This window comes from Lutra lutra, chromosome 8 (genome assembly GCF_902655055.1).
Source record: "Lutra lutra chromosome 8, mLutLut1.2, whole genome shotgun sequence".
Taxonomy (NCBI): Eukaryota; Metazoa; Chordata; class Mammalia; order Carnivora; family Mustelidae; genus Lutra; species Lutra lutra.
In genome coordinates this window covers 109,760,498-109,771,905 of record NC_062285.1, presented here as the reverse complement: position 1 = coordinate 109,771,905, position 11,408 = coordinate 109,760,498, and the positions used below count along the sequence as shown (strand labels likewise).

The 11,408-nt window shown below is 33.4% G+C and overlaps 1 pseudogene; it reads left to right on the top strand.

Annotated features, from left to right (window-relative positions):
* The first annotated feature begins 9,611 nt into the window (after window positions 1–9,611).
* LOC125107908 (G2/mitotic-specific cyclin-B1-like) lies at window positions 9,612–11,109 on the top strand (annotated as a pseudogene).
* Window positions 11,110–11,408: the final 299 nt, after the last annotated feature.

Below are 11,408 nucleotides of genomic sequence, written 5' to 3'. Positions count from 1 at the left end.
AAAGAATAATACATTAAAACTAATTTAACTTTATCAGAGGAATATAAGATTGGTCTAATATCCTCAAACTAGTCATGTGATATAACATATTAAGAAATTAGAAGAGGAAAACCATATAATATTCTCATTAGATGCAGAAAAATCAAATGGCTATAACCATCATCCATTCATACCATGGATTTTAAGAGAAATAAAAAAAGAAGGTATCCCTCTACCTGATATATGCTTGTCCCAAAAACCCAAAGCTAATATTATACTTAATAGTGAAAGACTATTTGTGTCCCTCTCTGATTTCTTCCTATTCAGTTTTCCAGAGAGGGAGACAAACCATATGAGACTCTTGACTCCAGGAAACAAACTGAAGTTTGCAGAAAGGAGATAGGTGGTGGGATGGGGTAACTGGGTGATGGGCATTGAAGAGGGTATTGATACAATAGCATTGGGTGTTATACTAAACTAATTAATCATTGAACATTATATCAAAAACCAACGATGTACTATACCTTGGCTAATTGAATTTAAGTAAAAAAAGAGTGAAAGACTAAAGGCTCCCCACTAAAAACAGAAAAAAAAACACAAGGTTGTGCACTCCCACCACATTGTTTTAGAAGTACTAGAAAGTACATTCAGGCAAGAAAAAAATGTATTAGCTAATCTTATATCTGATAAAGGATTTATATCCATAATACATAATAAGAATTTTTAAAACTCAATAATAGGGACACCTGGGTGACTCAGTTAGTTAAGCAACTTGATTCTTGATTTTGGCTCAGGTTATAATCTTAAGGTTCCTGCATCCGGCTCAGCAAACAGCAGGGAGTCTGCTTGTCCCTCTGCCTTTCCTCCTGCTCGTGTCTTCTCTTTCTCTCTCTCTCAAATAAATAAATAAAATCTTTTAAAAAACCTCAATAATAAAAAAAAGTGAAAGTAGCTGAAATATTGGTACACACTTTATCAAAGAAGACATATACATATGACTACAAATAAGGACAGGAAAACCTTTTCTGCCATTAATGCTTAATATCAGTAGATAATAGGGACAATGACAATTAAAACCACAACATACTACTACACATGTTAAACTAAGATTTATAAACACTGACAACACCCATTTTTCCAAGGCTATAGAACAACTGGAATTCTCATGCACTAATTGTGGGACTGAAAAATGGTACAATAATTTTGTAAATCAGTTTGAGAGCTCCCAAAAATGTTTAATAAAGTATCACATGCATCAGCTATCCCACCTTTAGGCATTTACTAAAGACAAAGTAAAATATAAATACTTATATATATAAATGTTCATAGTAACTTTGTTTGTAATGGCCCCAAACTGTAAATAACTCAGATGTTACCCAATAGGTAAATGAATAAACAAACTGTAGTATATCCATAGGTGCAATTGTACTCAGCAACAAAGAGAACTGAATTATTATTATTTTTTAAAAGATCTGATTTATTTATTTGACAGAGAGAAGGAGAGAGCGCAAGTAGACAGAGAGCCAAGCAGGGGGAGAGGGAGAAGCAGGCTCCCCTCTGAGCAGTGAGCCTGACATGGGGCTTGATCCAGGGACTCTAGGATCATGACCTGAGCCAAAGGCAGATGCTTAACCAACTGAACCACCCAGGCACCCCAAGAACTGAATTATTGATACACACAAATGACATTGATAAATATCACAATAATTATACTGTCACACAATAATTATATAAATATAAAAAATAAATATAAATATATTTATTTAATAAATATATAAATATTTAATATTTATGTTTATATCATTCAATATTTTATTATTTAATATATTTATATCAAATAAATATCAATATGATAAAGTAATCAAAATATTATCATAATAAAAGAATAAAAATAAAATAAATAATTAATAAAACAAATTTATATTATTTAATACTTGATTAAATATTAAATATTTAATAAATATATAAAATAAGTAATTATACTATTACACAATAGTTATCTAAATATATAAAAATAAATATGTATTTTTATACATATGTATAAATATAAATATGTATTTATTTTGTATATATATGTGTGTGTATATATATAATTATATTATATAAAATCATTTATAAAAATAAGTTCTTGAATCCAATCTATAGTGACAGAATGCAGACCAATGGTAATGTGGTGACTAAGATAGGTATTGGGCAAAGAGGGAAAGAAGAAAGGGATTCTGATTGTTGTTATGGCTCCAAGGTTTCATATATAATGTGTACATAAAATTTTAAGTTATACATTTTAAGTATATTTTTGTTTTAATTATATCTCAATAATGCTGTAAAGAATAAAACCAAAATTAACAAATATAAAACAAGAAATCATTAAAAGCATATAGCTAATAAAATTAAGATAATACATGATGCTAATATCTAAAAAAGAACACAGATTCAGCAATATATACAAAGTACCTCTTTACCTAGTTTGTAGCAGAAATGTGGAAGTGTCAGGAACTATCTGACAGTTCAATTTTCCAAGTTTTTTTTAAATAACCAAGCCTAACCAATTAGAGCAAAATTTGTTAGATTAAAATAACAGAGAGGAAAGTGCTGGGAAAAGATAAGAGTGTTGCAATCAATCAAGAAATGTTGAATATATGAATTAACCCAAATGTACTATTATAAAAACAAAGAAGCCACGATGAAATGAGCAAAAATAAAATATTGCAATGACAAATGAAAATACCCTGTTGTCACAGTTATTCATATTTTCATACAAACCACTTATTTGGATACATTCTTTTGAAATATTTGCTGCAATTCAAGACATTCCCATTGTTTACTTATTTCAGTGAGGTCAGGAAGAAAAGATGAACTGGTAATACTTTGGTTGAGATATTTATTTTGTATATTCAACATACTGATAACATTTCAAATGATTTGCAAAGAACTATTTAAGAAAAGTTGACTAATTTTTACTAAATCAAAATCAAAAATAATCTTTAAAATAGTTTTAAACTATCATTTTAAGCAAAGAAGCTTTTATGCTTACAAGCAGAATTTTGTTCCCATTCATCACAAAAGAGCTTGTGATTTCTTATCTCTAAATAATATTACAAATAAAATTCTAGGATTATAAAATTTAAAAATCCAATTGGCTACCCAATTTTTGCTTTTATTACAGTTATCTTCAATCAAATTCACAGCAGAGATAGATGAACCATGAATTACATTTTTAAAAGATTTTATTTATTTATTTTAGAGAGAAAGAGAGCACCTACAAGCAGGGAGAGAGTCAGAGGAGGAAAAGAAGAGGGAAAGAATCCCAGGTGGGGCTGGATCTTAGGACCCTGAAATCAGCGCTTGAGCCAAAACCAAGAGTTGGAAGATGTTCAGTGATTGAGCCTCCCAGGGACCCGGAACTATGAATTCTTTTTGTCAAGATACACCTTTAAGGAATTCAGTAGTACCATAGTAAACGTTGATTCACATTCACCTCAATGACAAGCGATTATGCATCTCCAAGAGGTATTAAAAGTAAATTTAAATAGTTGAAAAAAAAAAATCTAAGTATCTCACTTTCAACTTGATGACTATATTTATTACATCAAATCTTTTGAAATCACTGTGGTGTCAGTGAATGTGAATGATGAAGATATCAATTTAAATAATATGTACTCAAACTTTTTGTTTAAATTAAATTTGATTTAATTATATGTGTTTAAATCATACATGCTACATTATAAATTTCCGTGTTTGAATAGATGTTTTAACTGAAATACATAGTAATTCCAGAGGGAAACACTGATGGTTTGTGCTTAAGGCTGTCAACCGTACAAATAATGTTACAGAAATAATTAACATGCTTGAAACAGCAGTTCAAATTTCTCAATAAAGGCTACAGAATAATATCTTATTTTTTATGTTAAATTTTTTATCTTGTTTTTCATCACAAATGTAGCCATTTGCTAAAGCTGTCTATTGCTTCCAAAATGAAGTATTGCACTGTCAATAAATGTGAAAAATCTGATGCATTAGACACAAACACGACGAGAAGGGAATGGGAATGAAAGATAAAAAAATAGTAAAACACATGAAATTGCACAAAACTTTCAAAATGAGTTTTGTATTTCGTAAATCTATTCTCCAATGGTATGATATTCAGGAGAGAATACAAAGTATTTCTCCTAATAAGCTTTTAGTACTACCTGTCCTAGCAAAGGCTTTTTCCGTTAATATTGACGCCTTGGAAAAGCAATTTGCTTTGTGGAATAAAAAGGAATCAGCAGAGCCCAGACAGAGAAATCCAATTTTATCCTCAGACAGGCACAAAGCTGAATGCCTTCCATTTTAATGACTGACAGCTTCTATTTCTTTTATACAAGCATCATGTAAGAAATGGACACACTGCCAATAGAAGCACGATCCAGCCTAAAAACTCTAGTGGCATCTTCTGTGTGGCATTTCTCCACTTTGGCATATACTAGACTCAAGCCTAGAGAAAAATATTACAACGTCATCAAGTTCTTTACAATATTGCCATAACAAAATGAGCAGTAGGTACACCAGTGTGCCCTTGAAAAATAGCAGTGGATTTATAAGAAAGAATTCCTCGACAAACTATACACAGTAGGACTTGAGATTTCCAAGGTAAATAATTTCTCTGTGGTACAACCCAATGAACATATTATGTGTATGTGTGTGTCTATTTGTGTGTCTGTGTGTGTGTAAGAGAGAGACAGAGACAAGAGAGAGAATGGACGAGTAGTGGTAAATTGAGAATAAAGTACAATTTTCTTTGACTCTCAGTGCCCAGTTCTTCAGTAAAGTTACTAAGAAATGTTTGATTGAGGGTATTCTTGTGGAAGCCAGTAAAAGAACTAGATTTCACAATCCAAAGAAGAATCTAGAGCCAAGAACAAACAGCAAAATCAGACAGGAGTAGAAAGACAGAATAGACAAGGAGGTCATGGGCAGATTTGAAGTGATTCACAGAAATTAAGGAAATGGTACAAAACATAACGTACTGAAATTGAGGTTTAGGTCAAGTTTATCCTTTCTGGATCTTTTTAAGGAGCTACATAAAGTGACCACTGTAAGCTACATTATATTTCTATATAGAATAATTCAATTTGTGTTATAATTTCATTTGCTTTTTATTATAGTTTGACCTCCTTAAATCGAAAAATTTAATTGTCAGCTCCTGCAACACATGAAATCAATTGTCAGCATAGGAAATTAGTAGAACCAAAAAACAGTTTGGAATGTAGGATATCCTTCAAGATTTATTATTTTGTTATGCATATTTATATTAATGAGGTGAGAACAATTAGAGTAGTATATTAATTTTTGTTTCAAAATGAATATATGTACATCCATTATGGAGCTCAGATTTCTGTTTATATTCCAAAACTGGGGGCTAAGTATATGGTTTTCAGCTTATGGCTTCACTTTGTACCATGTACTCTGTTTAGTTTACCACTTTTCCAGTGGAAGCCAAATTTTTTTAATATAATTGAAATCTTAGAGAAATGTATGTGGATGCACTAATATTTTTAGGTCCCATTGTCAGGCCTACTGACAGAGTCTCATATTTAGTAAATAGGACAACTAAAATTTGGATCTCTTAAGACAGTTTCCAAAGCATACTAACTATTCACAGTTCAATATTGATAGTGAAGTCAGTGATTATGGAAGGTGCTGGTAGAGGGGATTTGTTTTTTAGAAGAATCTCTCTTATTTATTACTCCTGATTCTTTCAGAGAGAGAGATTGAGAGGAAAGGGAGAGGGAGAGACAGGGAAAAGGAACGAGAGAGAAGGATATATATGACTCTATTGATGTATATAATATTGTATAAACAGAGAGAGATATGATTAAATCTAAACTTTCTGATGAAACTTAGGGTATACAAGTGTTACAATATTGATAGCTTTAGTATAAAAACTTTAAAACATATTATTATAATTATTGTTAGATATAATATGAAGTATTGGAATGTTTCAGTGTTAGACTAGTTTGACTATTAGTCTGGTGTCATATTTGAAAACAATATTAGTTATTTTGAATTCATATTTTATTGTAGTGTTAGAAGTTCATGAGCCACATATTTTGTTGAATATTTATGAAGAAAAATATTCCAAAATTAGTGAAGTTTATATTTTAAATCTAGCATTTTTAATTCATTTAAAGTGAAAAAAAATATTCTCAGTTGGCAGAACTTGTTATAATTTAAAAATTTTTATATTCTGATTTTTTCCCTTTTTTATCTATTGCTTTCATATTCTTTTTTTTTTTTTAGAACTGATAATATTTCCTTTCTTACTGTAGATTTAGCCTGCAGATTATGAAGTCAAAAAGATATATGCTGGAATAAAATCCTCTTTACTTACCACCTGGGTGTCTTGAGAAATTTATTTAAGCCTCCACAGCTTGTTTTCTTACGTACTAAAAGTGAATGATAGAAAATGTAGCTCTAAAAGTCAGGCCTACAGTAAGCATAAAAATTCCTACAATAATCATCATCAACACATCACCATTATCATTGCTATTATTAACTGAAAATATCATTGGTTGTTCTCCTCAATGAGAACTGAATATTGTTTCTATACATCTGTTCTAATATTATACACCATTTGATTTATGCCTATTTTTGCTTTGATTGTGGTCAGCTCAATTGATTTGTATCATGTACTGAAAAGAGGATTTAGAGTTATAGAAATAAAGTACATATAGATTTTAAAGCACTCTTATTATGTGAGAAATAATATTTTCCCTTAAGAAATATAATTTTACAAGATCATCATAAACATAAACTTAAGTAGTAATTAGCGAAAGGAATACAAGGTCTGGTTCAGATAAAGTGGTTATACTGGAGTATCACTAGAATTAGGGGGATAAAGGTCAAAGGCATAAGCAGAGATGTAATCTCTGGTAAACTTGATCAGAAAGAAATTCAGACAGTATTTAAGTCTGTAACACTAAATTTTTATGAGAGATTTTTAAATATACTCTTACACTTCATATCATCAATGTTTTACCTCTGGTTGGCTTACTACATCTACCTTTGAGCAATATGGTCCTTGAAGAGAGGAAATGTTCTCCAATTATACCAGAACTTATTGCATCACAGTCAAGGATTCACCCTCATTTTCCATAAGAGCTTCCTTTCTCTGCATCTTTTGGTGAATTCCCTCTTCTTAAATGATAGTGACTCCAGAAGGATGATCATGACATCTGATCGGTTAATCCTTTGTGGACTTAATTTTATTATTATCAACTAATTCCATAACCCTGAACAGACAATATGGGATTTCCTTAGTTTTTCTCTCTCTAGCTTCTAGAAATCAGAATGTTTAGGTAGCATCTTCCTATGTAAACACTCTTGATTCAGCAAATTTAAACTATGGGATGTAAGTTCTTTGTATATTTTGGAATAACCTTTTATCAAATATGTAACTTGCAAATATCTTCTCCCAATCCATAGGTTGCCTTTTAGTTTCCTTTGTTGTGCAGATGCTTTTGATTTTTGGTGAAGTAACAATCATTTATTTTTGCTTTTGCTTCCCTTGCAAAGAAGACATTCTATAAAGAAGTTGCGATGGCCAATGTCAAAGAGGTTCCTGTTGCCTATGTTCTCTTCTAGGATTTTTATGGTTTCAGGTCTCACATTTACATCTTTAATCCACTTTGAATTTATTTTTGTGTATGGTGTAAGAAAGTGTATAGTTTCATTCTTTTGCATGTTGCTATCCAGTTTTCACAACACTACTTGTTGAAGAAACCTTATTTTTCCTGAACATATAAAACTCAGCACACCAAATCCAAATGATCCAATTAAAAAATAGAAGACATGGATAGACATTTCCCCAAAGAAAACATATGGATGGCCAACACACACGTGAAAAGATGCTCAACATGACTGATCATCAGGGAAATATGCATTAAAACTACAATGAAAAATCACCTCATGCCTGTCAGAATGGCTAAAATCAACAACACAAGAAACAGCAAGTGCAGGTGAGGATGTGAGAAACCGGAACTCTCTTACACTGTGGGTGGGAATGCAAACTGGTGCAACCACACTAGAAAACAGTACAGAGATTCTTCAAAAATTTAAAAATAGGACTACCCTATAATCCAGCAGTTGCACTACAAGGTATTTACCCAAAGAGTTTATAGAAGCATTATCTACAATAGCCAGAATATGGAAAGAGCCTAAGTGCCCATTGACTGATGAATGGATAAAGAAGAAAAGAAGAGGTGGTGTATAGACACTCATCCCACAAACATGCTGGAACATTACTCAGCCAGGAAAAAGAATGGGATCTTGCCATTTGCAATGACATGAATGGAACTACAGAGTATTAGGCTAAGCAAAACAACCCAGTCAGAGAAAGATAAAGACCATACGATTTCACTCATATGTGAAATTTAAGAAACAAAACAAATGAGTAAAGGGGAAAAAAAAAAAGAGAGAAAGGCAAACCAAGAAACACATTTTTAACTATAGAGTATAAACTGATGGTTACCAGAGGAGAGGTGGGGTTGTGATGGGTTAAATAGGTGATGCAGATTAAGGAGGATACTTGTAATGAGCACCAGGTCTTGTATGGAAGCACTGAATCACTATATCGTGTACCTGAAACTCATATTACACAGTATATTAACTAACTGGAATTTAAATAAAAACTTGATTAAAAAAAAACTACAGGATATATGAAATATGCAAGAGTAAATTTTTAAAACATTTCTCAAAAGCACCAAATTTCAGAAAAGAAAAATTAATAGACAAAATTTTTAAAATTTCCTATATTTCCAATAGTCAAGATGTTAGAACCACAAATAACAACCAAGAAAAGGAGTACCACCAAAGGGAGATTCACCAGAGCAACTCAATTCTCAGCTAATAAGAACTTAGAAAAAAAATGGTCACATCTTTGCTGAATACATTCTCATGTACTGTAGTGCATATATTAATTGCTAGTTTCCCATAGGTAATAAACATGGCATTCAGAGATTTTCTTAATCTACAGTTATTTCCCCGACCAACATGATGCCTGCTTCTGCTTTGCCACGTGAAAACTGATTTTCTCTCTACATCAGTGTACCAGACTAAGGGGATGAAGCACAATTTAGTCCAATACTGATTCTTTATCCCTTGTTCTGAGTCCCTCTCCTGCAATTAAGTGTTCTCATGTGATTCATTTCTGGCCAATAAGTCATGAGAATTGCTGGCGGTCTCTTGGAGAGATTATTTCCTTCATGACCAAAGGATAAAGATATATTAAGAAGTCTCTTGTTGCCCTGATTACCTCTTACGCTTTCTGTCTTTGAATAAAATTGTATAAGGAAATGAAGACTGGAGATTTTGCAGTCACCTAGCAATCGTCAGAGAAAGACTGAGAGAACTGGAAAAAAAAAAAATGGCACAGAGTCTTCATGTCACTTAATTGCTAAATTACCTTCCTCTAGACAACTTTTTACATCATGTACTTAAATATTATATTTAGTATTTTAGGGATATAACATACATTATGATGCAGAGAAAAAAACCCTAGAGATCACCTGATAACACAGTAATGGTGCCTTAACATAATAGAATGGTTCTTACTTCATTAAAATGAAGTTAAAAACTTTTAACTTGGGCGTGCTGCGGCGGAACGGCTGTTGAGCTGCGCGGGGTTCAGGTCCCCGGCTGGTTGGTGACTCCCGTGCTCTGCTTCTCCCCACTGAGCTGCTGCCTGGTGAAGAAGAAGCCATGGCACTCCGGGTCACCAGGAACGCAAAAGTTAATGTGGAAAATAAGGCGAAGATCAGCATGGCAGGCGCAAAGCGCGTGCCTCTGGCCACGACTGCGGCCTCCAAGCCCGGGCTGAGGCCGAGAACAGCCCTCGGAGACATTGGTAACAAAGTCAGCGAACAACCACAGGCCAAATTGCCTCTGAAAAAGGAAGCAAAAACTTTGGTTCCTGGAAAAGTTATTGCTAAAAAACTATCTAAACCTCTGGAGAAGGCACCCGAACCTGTGCCAGAACCTGAGCCAGAACCTGAGCCCGTTAGAGAAGAAAAACTTTCGCCTGAACCTATTTTGGTTGATACTCCCTCTCCAAGCCCAATGGAAACATCTGGATGTGCCCCTGCAGAAGAATATCTGTGTCAGGCATTCTCTGATGTAATTCTTGCAGTGAATGATGTGGATGCCGAAGATGGAGCTGATCCAAACCTTTGTAGTGAATATGTGAAAGATATTTATGCTTATCTGAGACAACTTGAGGAAGAGCAAGCCATCAGACCAAAATACCTACTGGGTCGTGAAGTCACTGGAAACATGAGAGCTATCCTTATTGACTGGCTAGTACAGGTTCAGATGAAGTTCAGGTTACTTCAGGAGACCATGTACATGACTGTTTCCATTATTGATCGGTTCATGCAGAATAATTGTGTGCCCAAGAAGATGCTGCAGCTGGTTGGTGTCACTGCCATGTTTATTGCAAGCAAATATGAAGAAATGTACCCTCCAGAAATTGGTGACTTTGCCTTTGTGACTGACAACACTTACACTAAGCACCAAATCAGACAGATGGAAATGAAGATTCTAAGATCTTTAAATTTTGGTCTGGGCCGCCCTCTACCCCTGCATTTCCTTCGGAGAGCATCTAAGATCGGAGAGGTTGATGTTGAGCAACATACTTTGGCCAAATACCTGATGGAACTATGTTGGACTACGATATGGTGCACTTTCCTCCTTCTCAGATTGCAGCAGGAGCTTTTTGCTTAGCACTGAAAATTCTTGATAACGGTGAATGGACACCAACTCTACAGCATTATCTATCATACACTGAAGAATCCCTTCTAAGTGTTATGCAACACCTGGCTAAGAATATAGTCATGGTGAATCGTGGGCTTACAAAGCACATGACCATCAAGAACAAGTATGCCACATCTAAGCACGCAAAGATCAGCACGCTGGCACAGCTAAATTCTGCACTAGTTCAAGATTTAGCCAAGGCTGTGGCAAAGGTGTAACTTGTAAACATGAGTTGGAGTACTATAATAACTGCAAATAAAATTGGCACCATGTGCCATCTGTACATACTATATGTTACCTTTACTGACTTTTAATAAAGTTTGTGGTCCTTTTTACTTATACCTTAAAAAAAAAAAAAAAAAAAAAAAAAAAACTTTTAACTTCATTAAAATGAAGTTAAAAAGAGAAGTGCTTATGATATATTGTTGTGGGAAGAGTACAGAATATGTTATTTTATAGAAATATTATTCTAACCATGGGAAAACAAAAAGAAAAAAATAGAAAGGAAATATTTTTTTTTTTAAAGATTTTTATTTATTTGACAGACAGATCACAAGTAGGCAGAGAGGCAGGCAGAGAGAGAGAGGAGGAGGAGGCAGGCTCCCTGCTGAGCAGAGAGCCCGATGTGAGGCTCGATC